Here is a 10,000-nt window from a genome sequence, read left to right as displayed (position 1 = left end):
AGAGAGACTCATCCTACGCTGGTCTGAAGAAGAGAGAATCATCCTACGCTGGTCTGAAGAAGAGAGAATCATCCTACGCTGGTCTGAAGAAGAGAGAATCATCCTACGCTGGTCTGAAGAAGAGAGGATCATTCTACGCTGGTCTGAAGAAGAGAGAATCATCCTACGCTGGTCTGAAGAAGAGAGACTCATCCTACGCTGGTCTGAAGAAGAGAGAATCATCCTACGCTGGTCTGAAGAAGAGAGAATCATCCTACGCTGGTCTGAAGAAGAGAGAATCATCCTACGCTGGTCTGAAGAAGAGAGAATCATCCTACGCTGGTCTGAAGAAGAGAGAATCATCCTACGCTGGTCTGAAGAAGAGAGACTCATCCTACGCTGGTCTGAAGAAGAGAGAATCATCCTACGCTGGTCTGAAGAAGAGAGAATCATCCTACGCTGGTCTGAAGAAGAGAGAATCATCCTACGCTGGTCTGAAGAAGAGAGAATCATCCTACGCTGGTCTGAAGAAGAGAGAACCATCCTACGCTGGTCTGAAGAAGAGAGAATCATCCTACGCTGGTCTGAAGAAGAGAGAATGATCCTACGCTGGTCTGAAGAAGAGAGACTCATCCTACGCTGGTCTGAAGAAGAGAGAACCATCCTACGCTGGTCTGAAGAAGAGAGAATCATCCTACGCTGGTCTGAAGAAGAGAGAATCATCCTACGCTGGTCTGAAGAAGAGAGAATCATCCTACGCTGGTCTGAAGAAGAGAGAATCATCCTACGCTGGTCTGAAGAAGAGAGGATCATCCTACGCTGGTCTGAAGAAGAGAGGATCATCCTACGCTGGTCTGAAGAAGAGAGAATCATCCTACGCTGGTCTGAAGAAGAGAGAATCATCCTACGCTGGTCTGAAGAAGAGAGGATCATCCTACGCTGGTCTGAAGAATAGAGAATGATCCTACGCTGGTCTGAAGAAGAGAGAATCATCCTACGCTGGTCTGAAGAAGAGAGGATCATCCTACGCTGGTCTGAAGAAGAGAGGATCATCCTACGCTGGTCTGAAGAAGAGAGAATTATCCTACGCTGGTCTGAAGAAGAGAGGATCATCCTACGCTGGTCTGAAGAAGAGAGAATCATCCTACGCTGGTCTGAGGAAGAGAGAATCATCCTACGCTGGTCTGAAGAAGAGAGGATCATCCTACGCTGGTCTGAAGAAGAGAGAATTATCCTACGCTGGTCTGAAGAAGAGAGAATCATCCTACGCTGGTCTGAAGAAGAGAGGATCATCCTACGCTGGTCTGAAGAAGAGAGAATTATCCTACGCTGGTCTGAAGAAGAGAGAATCATCCTACGCTGGTCTGAAGAAGAGAGAATCATCCTACGCTGGTCTGAAGAAGAGAGAATCATCCTACGCTGGTCTGAAGAAGAGAGAATCATCCTACGCTGGTCTGAAGAAGAGAGGATCATCCTACGCTGGTCTGAAGAAGAGAGAATGATCCTACGCTGGTCTGAAGAAGAGAGAATCATCCTACGCTGGTCTGAAGAAGAGAGGATCATCCTACGCTGGTCTGAAGAAGAGAGAATCATCCTACGCTGGTCTGAGGAAGAGAGAATCATCCTACGCTGGTCTGAAGAAGAGAGAACCATCCTACGCTGGTCTGAAGAAGAGAGAATTATCCTACGCTGGTCTGAAGAAGAGAGGATCATCCTACGCTGGTCTGAAGAAGAGAGAATTATCCTACGCTGGTCTGAAGAAGAGAGAATCATCCTACGCTGGTCTGAAGAAGAGAGAATTATCCTACGCTGGTCTGAAGAAGAGAGAACCATCCTACGCTGGTCTGAAGAAGAGAGAATCATCCTACGCTGGTCTGAGGAAGAGAGAATCATCCTACGCTGGTCTGAAGAAGAGAGGATCATCCTACGCTGGTCTGAAGAAGAGAGAATTATCCTACGCTGGTCTGAAGAAGAGAGAATCATCCTACGCTGGTCTGAAGAAGAGAGAATTATCCTACGCTGGTCTGAAGAAGAGAGGATCATCCTACGCTGGTCTGAAGAAGAGAGAATCATCCTACGCTGGTCTGAAGAAGAGAGGATCATCCTACGCTGGTCTGAAGAAGAGAGGATCATCCTACGCTGGTCTGAAGAAGAGAGAATCATCCTACGCTGGTCTGAAGAAGAGAGAATCATCCTACGCTGGTCTGAAGAAGAGAGAATGATCCTACGCTGGTCTGAAGAAGAGAGAATCATCCTACGCTGGTCTGAAGAAGAGAGGATCATCCTACGCTGGTCTGAAGAAGAGAGAATTATCCTACGCTGGTCTGAAGAAGAGAGAATCATCCTACGCTGGTCTGAAGAAGAGAGAATGATCCTACGCTGGTCTGAAGAAGAGAGAATCATCCTACGCTGGTCTGAAGAAGAGAGAATCATCCTACGCTGGTCTGAAGAAGAGAGAATCATCCTACGCTGGTCTGAAGAAGAGAGAATCATCCAACGCTGGTCTGAAGAAGAGAGGATCATCCTACGCTTGTCTGAAGAAGAGAGAATTATCCTACGCTGGTCTGAAGAAGAGAGAATCATCCTACGCTGGTCTGAAGAAGAGAGAATCATCCTACGCTGGTCTGAAGAAGAGAGGATCATCCTACGCTGGTCTGAAGAAGAGAGAACCATCCTACGCTGGTCTGAAGAAGAGAGAATTATCCTACGCTGGTCTGAAGAAGAGAGGATCATCCTACGCTGGTCTGAAGAAGAGAGAATTATCCTACGTTGGTCTGAAGAAGAGAGAATCATCCTACGCTGGTCTGAAGAAGAGAGAATTATCCTACGCTGGTCTGAAGAATAGAGAATCATCCTACGCTGGTCTGAAGAAGAGAGACTCATCCTACGCTGGTCTGAAGAAGAGAGAATCATCCTACGCTGGTCTGAAGAAGAGAGAATCATCCTACGCTGGTCTGAAGAAGAGAGAATTATCCTACGCTGGTCTGAAGAAGAGAGGATCATCCTACGCTGGTCTGAAGAAGAGAGAATCATCCTACGCTGGTCTGAAGAAGAGAGAACCATCCTACGCTGGTCTGAAGAAGAGAGAATCATCCTACGCTGGTCTGAAGAAGAGAGAATTATCCTACGCTGGTCTGAAGAAGAGAGGATCATCCTACGCTGGTCTGAAGAAGAGAGAATCATCCTACGCTGGTCTGAAGAAGAGAGAACCATCCTACGCTGGTCTGAAGAAGAGAGAATCATCCTACGCTGGTCTGAGGAAGAGAGAATCATCCTACGCTGGTCTGAAGAAGAGAGGATCATCCTACGCTGGTCTGAAGAAGAGAGAATTATCCTACGCTGGTCTGAAGAAGAGAGAATCATCCTACGCTGGTCTGAAGAGAGGATCATCCTACGCTGGTCTGAAGAAGAGAGAATTATCCTACGCTGGTCTGAAGAAGAGAGGATCATCCTACGCTGGTCTGAAGAAGAGAGGATCATCCTACGCTGGTCTGAAGAAGAGAGAATCATCCTACGCTGGTCTGAAGAAGAGAGAATCATCCTACGCTGGTCTGAAGAAGAGAGAATCATCCTACGCTGGTCTGAAGAAGAGAGAATCATCCTACGCTGGTCTGAAGAAGAGAGGATCATCCTACGCTGGTCTGAAGAAGAGAGGATCATCCTACGCTGGTCTGAAGAAGAGAGAATCATCCTACGCTGGTCTGAGGAAGAGAGAATCATCCTACGCTGGTCTGAAGAAGAGAGAACCATCCTACGCTGGTCTGAAGAAGAGAGAATTATCCTACGCTGGTCTGAAGAAGAGAGGATCATCCTACGCTGGTCTGAAGAAGAGAGAATTATCCTACGCTGGTCTGAAGAAGAGAGAATCATCCTACGCTGGTCTGAAGAAGAGAGAATTATCCTACGCTGGTCTGAAGAAGAGAGAACCATCCTACGCTGGTCTGAAGAAGAGAGAATCATCCTACGCTGGTCTGAGGAAGAGAGAATCATCCTACGCTGGTCTGAAGAAGAGAGGATCATCCTACGCTGGTCTGAAGAAGAGAGGATCATCCTACGCTGGTCTGAAGAAGAGAGAATTATCCTACGCTGGTCTGAAGAAGAGAGAATCATCCTACGCTGGTCTGAAGAAGAGAGAATTATCCTACGCTGGTCTGAAGAAGAGAGAATCATCCTACGCTGGTCTGAAGAAGAGAGAATTATCCTACGCTGGTCTGAAGAAGAGAGAATCATCCTACGCTGGTCTGAAGAAGAGAGAATCATCCTACGCTGGTCTGAAGAAGAGAGAATCATCCTACGCTGGTCTGAAGAAGAGAGAATCATCCTACGCTGGTCTGAAGAAGAGAGAATCATCCTACGCTGGTCTGAAGAAGAGAGAATCATCCTACGCTGGTCTGAAGAAGAGAGAATCATCCTACGCTGGTCTGAAGAAGAGAGAATTATCCTACGCTGGTCTGAAGAAGAGAGGATCATCCTACGCTGGTCTGAAGAAGAGAGAATCATCCTACGCTGGTCTGAAGAAGAGAGAACCATCCTACGCTGGTCTGAAGAAGAGAGAATCATCCTACGCTGGTCTGAGGAAGAGAGAATCATCCTACGCTGGTCTGAAGAAGAGAGGATCATCCTACGCTGGTCTGAAGAAGAGAGAATTATCCTACGCTGGTCTGAAGAAGAGAGAATCATCCTACGCTGGTCTGAAGAAGAGAGGATCATCCTACGCTGGTCTGAAGAAGAGAGAATTATCCTACGTTGGTCTGAAGAAGAGAGAATCATCCTACGCTGGTCTGAAGAAGAGAGAATCATCCTACGCTGGTCTGAAGAAGAGAGAATCATCCTACGCTGGTCTGAAGAAGAGAGAATCATCCTACGCTGGTCTGAAGAAGAGAGAATCATCCTACGCTGGTCTGAAGAAGAGAGAATCATCCTACGCTGGTCTGAAGAAGAGAGGATCATCCTACGCTGGTCTGAAGAAGAGAGGATCATCCTACGCTGGTCTGAAGAAGAGAGAATCATCCTACGCTGGTCTGAGGAAGAGAGAATCATCCTACGCTGGTCTGAAGAAGAGAGACTCATCCTACGCTGGTCTGAAGAAGAGAGAATTATCCTACGCTGGTCTGAAGAAGAGAGGATCATCCTACGCTGGTCTGAAGAAGAGAGAATTATCCTACGCTGGTCTGAAGAAGAGAGAACCATCCTACGCTGGTCTGAAGAAGAGAGAATCATCCTACGCTGGTCTGAGGAAGAGAGAATCATCCTACGCTGGTCTGAAGAAGAGAGGATCATCCTACGCTGGTCTGAAGAAGAGAGAATTATCCTACGCTGGTCTGAAGAAGAGAGGATCATCCTACGCTGGTCTGAAGAAGAGAGGATCATCCTACGCTGGTCTGAAGAAGAGAGAATCATCCTACGCTGGTCTGAAGAAGAGAGAATCATCCTACGCTGGTCTGAAGAAGAGAGGATCATTCTACGCTGGTCTGAAGAAGAGAGAATCATCCTACGCTGGTCTGAAGAAGAGAGGATCATCCTACGCTGGTCTGAAGAAGAGAGAATCATCCTACGCTGGTCTGAAGAAGAGAGAATCATCCTACGCTGGTCTGAGGAAGAGAGAATCATCCTACGCTGGTCTGAAGAAGAGAGAATGATCCTACGCTGGTCTGAAGAAGAGAGAATCATCCTACGCTGGTCTGAAGAAGAGAGGATCATCCTACGCTGGTCTGAAGAAGAGAGGATCATCCTACGCTGGTCTGAAGAAGAGAGAATCATCCTACGCTGGTCTGAAGAAGAGAGAATCATCCTACGCTGGTCTGAAGAAGAGAGAATCATCCTACGCTGGTCTGAAGAAGAGAGAATCATCCTACGCTGGTCTGAAGAAGAGAGAATCATCCTACGCTGGTCTGAAGAAGAGAGAATCATCCTACGCTGGTCTGAAGAAGAGAGGATCATCCTACGCTGGTCTGAAGAAGAGAGGATCATCCTACGCTGGTCTGAAGAAGAGAGAATCATCCTACGCTGGTCTGAAGAATAGAGAATCATCCTACGCTGGTCTGAAGAAGAGAGACTCATCCTACGCTGGTCTGAAGAAGAGAGAACCATCCTACGCTGGTCTGAAGAAGAGAGAATTATCCTACGCTGGTCTGAAGAAGAGAGGATCATCCTACGCTGGTCTGAAGAAGAGAGAATTATCCTACGCTGGTCTGAAGAAGAGAGAATCATCCTACGCTGGTCTGATGAAGAGAGAATTATCCTACGCTGGTCTGAAGAAGAGAGAATCATCCTACGCTGGTCTGAAGAAGAGAGAATTATCCTACGCTTGTCTGAAGAAGAGAGAATCATCCTACGCTGGTCTGAAGAAGAGAGAATCATCCTACGCTGGTCTGAAGAAGAGAGAATCATCCTACGCTGGTCTGAAGAAGAGAGAATCATCCTACGCTGGTCTGAAGAAGAGAGAATCATCCTACGCTGGTCTGAAGAAGAGAGGATCATCCTACGCTGGTCTGAAGAAGAGAGAACCATCCTACGCTGGTCTGAAGGAGAGAGACTCATCCTACGCTGGTCTGAAGAAGAGAGAACCATCCTACGCTGGTCTGAAGAAGAGAGGATCATCCTACGCTGGTCTGAAGAAGAGAGAATCATCCTACGCTGGTCTGAAGGAGAGAGACTCATCCTACGCTGGTCTGAAGAAGAGAGAACCATCCTACGCTGGTCTGAAGAAGAGAGAATCATCCTACGCTGGTCTGAAGAAGAGAGAATCATCCTACGCTGGTCTGAAGAAGAGAGAATCATCCTACGCTGGTCTGAGGAAGAGAGAATCATCCTACGCTGGTCTGAAGAAGAGAGAATCATCCTACGCTGGTCTGAAGAAGAGAGGATCATTCTACGCTGGTCTGAAGAAGAGAGAATCATCCTACGCTGGTCTGAAGAAGAGAGAACCATCCTACGCTGGTCTGAAGGAGAGAGACTCATCCTACGCTGGTCTGAAGAAGAGAGAATCATCCTACGCTGGTCTGAAGAAGAGAGAATCATCCTACGCTGGTCTGAAGAAGAGAGAATCATCCTACGCTGGTCTGAAGAAGAGAGAATCATCCTACGCTGGTCTGAAGAAGAGAGGATCATCCTACGCTGGTCTGAAGAAGAGAGGATCATCCTACGCTGGTCTGAAGAAGAGAGAATCATCCTACGCTGGTCTGAAGAAGAGAGAATCATCCTACGCTGGTCTGAAGAAGAGAGGATCATTCTACGCTGGTCTGAAGAAGAGAGAATCATCCTACGCTGGTCTGAAGAAGAGAGAATCATCCTACGCTGGTCTGAAGAAGAGAGGATCATTCTACGCTGGTCTGAAGAAGAGAGGATCATCCTACGCTGGTCTGAAGAAGAGAGAATCATCCTACGCTGGTCTGAAGAAGAGAGGATCATTCTACGCTGGTCTGAAGAAGAGAGAATCATCCTACGCTGGTCTGAAGAAGAGAGGATCATCCTACGCTGGTCTGAAGAAGAGAGAATCATCCTACGCTGGTCTGAAGAAGAGAGAATCATCCTACGCTGGTCTGAAGAAGAGAGGATCATTCTACGCTGGTCTGAAGAAGAGAGAATCATCCTACGCTGGTCTGAAGAAGAGAGGATCATCCTACGCTGGTCTGAAGAAGAGAGAATCATCCTACGCTGGTCTGAAGAAGAGAGGATCATCCTACGCTGGTCTGAAGAAGAGAGAATCATCCTACGCTGGTCTGAAGAAGAGAGAATCATCCTACGCTGGTCTGAGGAAGAGAGAATCATCCTACGCTGGTCTGAAGAAGAGAGAACCATCCTACGCTGGTCTGAAGAAGAGAGAATGATCCTACGCTGGTCTGAAGAAGAGAGAATCATCCTACGCTGGTCTGAAGAAGAGAGGATCATTCTACGCTGGTCTGAAGAAGAGAGAATCATCCTACGCTGGTCTGAAGAAGAGAGGATCATCCTACGCTGGTCTGGGCCAGTGGTGAACTTTCCTACTGTCTGGGATTGCAAAACGTCTTGTCTGTTACACATAGACCGTTTTAGCTTAATGATACACACACACATACATACCTTTTACTTTTTCTCTCTCTCTCTTTCTTTCTTTCTTTCTTTCTTTTTTCTTTCTCTCTCTCTCTCTCTCTCTCTCTCTCTCTTTCCTTCCCTCCCTCCCTCCTTCCCTCCTTCCCTCTCTCTCTCCCTCTATTTCTCTCTCTCTCTCTCTCTCTCTCTCTCTCTCTCTCTCTCTCTCTCTCTCTCTCCTCCCTCCATCCCTCCCTCCTTCCTTCTCTCTCTCTCTCTCTCACACACACACACACGCACACGCACTCATACACAATCACGCACACAAACAACAAATATCTGTCACTTTTACGCTTTGACAGGAAATCTGCCTCTTCCGAAAATGTCTCATGTCACTCATGCTCATGGAACCATCATGGAGCCGATTTTTCTTACGCACTTTTAATCATGTCTGCGATTAGTTGATATGCTCTCTGAACTCTTGTCAAGCTTGCACAATCGTTCAGTGTGGATTGTTATTTTCGCTCGTATGTCGTCGTTCAGTTATATGTTCAAGTTTTCTTTTGACAAAGGTGTTCTGCTATTACTCCAAAAGCTGACAGAACTTTAGATGAATGAACAGATTTTGTTTTCACTAAAAAAGGAATACTTATTTCTACATATTATCTAAGGGTTATATTTACAATACCTTGTAAACTTAAAGCTGTAAAGCATAAAACTATATAACTGACTTTTTGACAGAAAAAAAAAAAAAAATTACCTTCAGCATAATAATCATATAGAATTCTTCACCTGTAATTACCGTTAATGGCTGAGCAGAGTATCACAGTACCAAGCAAAGATCGTGAATGAGAATGAATAATTTCAGGATACAGGAAAGATCCTTGACGTACTTCAGTATCGTAAGTTCACCAGAATTACACACATTCACGAGCAAGATTGGACTTCAGGTTGTCGTAAAATTACTCACTTTCATTCGTGCCTTCTCTAAGTTGGTGATTTCCCCACTCCCTTTTCCTCGAACTAACATCCTTCTCGAGGTCATTGACACTTAGACGTGGGTAAGTCTCGTAAACTAAAATCCAAAATTAGGGTATAAAATCGGGGATTAATCTGAATTCCAGCAGATATCACTATATCCATATTCGATGAATTTCTTTTGCGAAAAAATATGCATATTACGAATTTTTACGTCAGGTTATGTAAACTGGAAGGCAAAGTCCGTAGAGTTTCCCACCACTTTTAAGTCCAAATAAAAATTTCTTCATAAACTTAATGATTTGGTTTATATCATAATTTCTCTTTTCCTTTTTAAAATGAAATTATAGCAGAGGACAATAAGAATTAAAATTCAGCTAAATTCAACTTTTAATTCTGGATTCTGCATTTGGGTTTTACTTTGAAATGTAGACCAGTAATGACTAATAATTTTCTAAAAACAAATAACATAAACTAAAATCGGGAGTCAATACCATGAATAAAAATGAGACATGAGTAAAATGCGACAGATAGATAGAAAGATAGATAGACAGGTGGATAGATGTTGGTGGATAGGAAGAGGGGGCATATATACGAGCAAGTAGTAAGATAGATGGATAGATAAATATAGATACAGCTTGCTAGACAGACACATAGATAGTGAGAGAGATATAGACGGATAGATAGAGATAGATCGATAGGTAGATAGATAGATAAATATATAAATAGATAGAGAGAGAAGATGAGAAAGAGATAGTGGGACAGAGAGAGAGAATGAGAGAGTGAGAGAGAGAGAGAGAGAGAGAGAGAGAGAGAGAGAGAGAGAGAGAGAGAGAGAGAGAGAGAGAGAGAGAGAGAGAGAGAGAAGAGAGAGAGACAGACAGAGAGAGAGGGGGGGGGGGGAAGATATGTAGATAGATAACTAGACAGACAAACAGACAGACAGATAAATAGTTAGATAGATAAATAGAGATAGAGAGATAGATAGAGAGAGAGAGAAATCGAAAAAAGAAGAAGGGCGAGGGGAAAACGA

Source organism: Penaeus vannamei, chromosome 8 (assembly GCF_042767895.1).
Source record: "Penaeus vannamei isolate JL-2024 chromosome 8, ASM4276789v1, whole genome shotgun sequence".
Lineage (NCBI taxonomy): Eukaryota > Metazoa > Arthropoda > Malacostraca > Decapoda > Penaeidae > Penaeus > Penaeus vannamei.
This window is presented reverse-complemented; position numbering follows the sequence as displayed.